Below are 2,675 nucleotides of genomic sequence, written 5' to 3'. Positions count from 1 at the left end.
GTGATGATGCATGGACAGGATGGTAACTATGGCAATGAAACGATGTATGATAGGATGCGTGTAAAGCTAATGTTCCCCCATATAAACTATCACAAAATAAAAGGGAAAAGAAAAAAAAAAAGAAATTGAACACTACATTATGCAAATTTGCTGCACAAGACCTCTTTAAAGAGTAAAGATGTCAGTTTGAGGAGTAAGTTGCCTTTGACCCAAGCCATGATATTTTCAATAGCCTCATATGTATGTGAAATTTGGATAATGAATAAGGAAGACCAGAGAAGAACTGATGCATTTGAGTTACAGTGTTAGAGGAGAATATTAAAAGTTCCAGGGAATGACAAAAAGAGCAAACAAATCTGTGTTGGAGGAACCACAGCCAAAATGCTTCTTGGAAGTTAGGATGGCCAGACTTTGTATCTCATACTTTGGACATGACATCAGGAGGGCCCAGTTCTTGGAGAAGGTTATCATGATTGGTAAAATGGAGCATCAGAGAAAAAGTTTAAGGCACCCAAGGAGATGATTGGCACAGTGGGAGCAGCAATGGGCTCAAGCATAGCAATCAGTATGAGGTTGGCACAGGACTGAACAGTGTTGCATTCTGTTGTGCATAAGGTCACTATGAGTTGGTGCCAACTCAAAGTCACATAACAGCAGAAACAACAACTAATGAAGAAATCTGAAAGTACAACACAAACAAATCTGAGTTGGAAATAGCACAGTCAGAATGCTCCTTAGATGTGAGGATAGTGAGACTTTGTCTCACACCTGGGAAAGGACATCATGCTTGGAAAAAGAGATTCAGTAAAAATAAATAAATAGGGAAGACCCCTGTAATGGTTTTGGTTCTGTGCAAACTTTAATGGGCCAAGAATTCCAGAGGTTTAGAAGTTGGGATGTGCTTATTTGGATACTGATGAAACCTATTGCAGGTATAGTGAACTCTATGTGCAGTTATGTGCAGCCAAACAATTAAAGGGATACTTCCTTGGGGGTTGGGCCTCCTCCCAATTTAATGGACACTCGGGAGGAGCACTCTCACTCTTTCTTCTGCTGGGGACTTGGTACTCTGCAATTGTAGAATATATAAACTTCTCTTTATACAAATATATGTTTCACAGGTTTTGCTTCTCTAGAAAACCTGGGTGAGACAACTTCCAAAGAGACTGATTGCTACAGTGGAAGCAGCAATGGGCTCAAACATAAAAATAATTATGAGGATGATACAGGACTAATCAGTGCTTTGTTTTGTTGTACATAGGGTGGCTATGAGGTGGAAACAATTCGATATCACCTAACAACAAATTTAATGATTGTTAAAGGTCATGGAGGTAATAAATGGCAAAGATATGACTCATATTCAAATTTTCTGACTCAAAAAAATTCTGATAAATCCTAAAAGTTTGTAACTATTCAGTTCCTTAAAATTTCATATAGTTGAAAATAAATGCTTTAATAGAACAGTTTTTGACTCTGTTTTTGCTGCTATATCTCTATTACTGACCATCTTGTTCCCCGTAATGTCTACCATTAGCAACTTTTGAAACGAGGAAGACTACATTTTCTAAGCCTCTGCTATAAATTCTCATCTCCTCTAGACTCTGCCTGTATCCCTTTTAGCTAAAGATAGTTTATTATAGATTAGGCATTATGTGTGTTTCCCCTTCTAATCTACTAGAATCTGTTTGTGACTGAAGAGAACATAACTAGAGAAAGTATTGGTCTCTGCTTGGTCAATCTGAATTTTTTTTTTTTCTTGTTAGTAGTGGGTTCTCATTTATTTCATTATTCAATAGAATATAATGTACTCTCATCTTTTCCTTTGCAATGGATATTAAGTATAAGAATTAATATTACAGTTATTCTTCTGTTATCAGCTTCCTTACTGGAAGCCTTCCATACAGCCAGCAGTCAATAAATAGCTCTGCAAATATACTGTGGAATTCTAACCTGTGATGATGTTATTAAGTGTTATTGAGTCAGATCTAACTCATAGCTACCATGTATAGGGTTTCTGAGGAGCGGTTGGTGAGTTTGAACTGTCTATCTTGCAGTTTAAATCAACCTTGTGATCCAGTGTTTATCCCACAGAGCCTCACCAGGACTCCATTAAAACACTGTGGTTGTTTAGTACAACTGAGTCAGTTCCAAGCCATAGCAACCCTGTATAGGGTTTCTAAGAATCAGTTGGTGGGTTTGAACTGCTGACCATGTGGTTCATCATCTAGTGTTGATCCTACAGTGCTACACGAGGGAGGAAATATATATATATCTTGTTGTTAAGTGTCATCAAGTTGATTCCGACCCATAACGACCATATATCAGGTTTCCAAGGAGCACATGGTGAGCTTGAACTGTTGATCGTGCAGTTCAAATGGCTTTGCAGTCTGGTGCATTAACCCACAGTGCCACACCAGGAATATATATATATATATATACACATACATACACAACCTGCCATCTCACCCACTGACCTTGTATTCATTCACCCCTGTACACAGAATCCTGCTGTCTGACTTGCCAATCTTGGGTTCCTTAACCCTGCAGCTACATGAATCAAGAGAAACCTACAGCCGTTAATACCTGACCTATATACTTGAAACATCCTTGCCTCTATAATGGTGTAAGCCATTTCCTTAATATAAACTTCTCTGTCTGTCTCTCTCTGTCTCTGT

The sequence above is a fragment of the Chrysochloris asiatica genome, unplaced genomic scaffold (genome assembly GCF_000296735.1).
Source record: "Chrysochloris asiatica unplaced genomic scaffold, ChrAsi1.0 scaffold00020, whole genome shotgun sequence".
NCBI lineage: Eukaryota > Metazoa > Chordata > Mammalia > Afrosoricida > Chrysochloridae > Chrysochloris > Chrysochloris asiatica.
Note: the sequence above shows the minus strand (reverse complement) of the source record.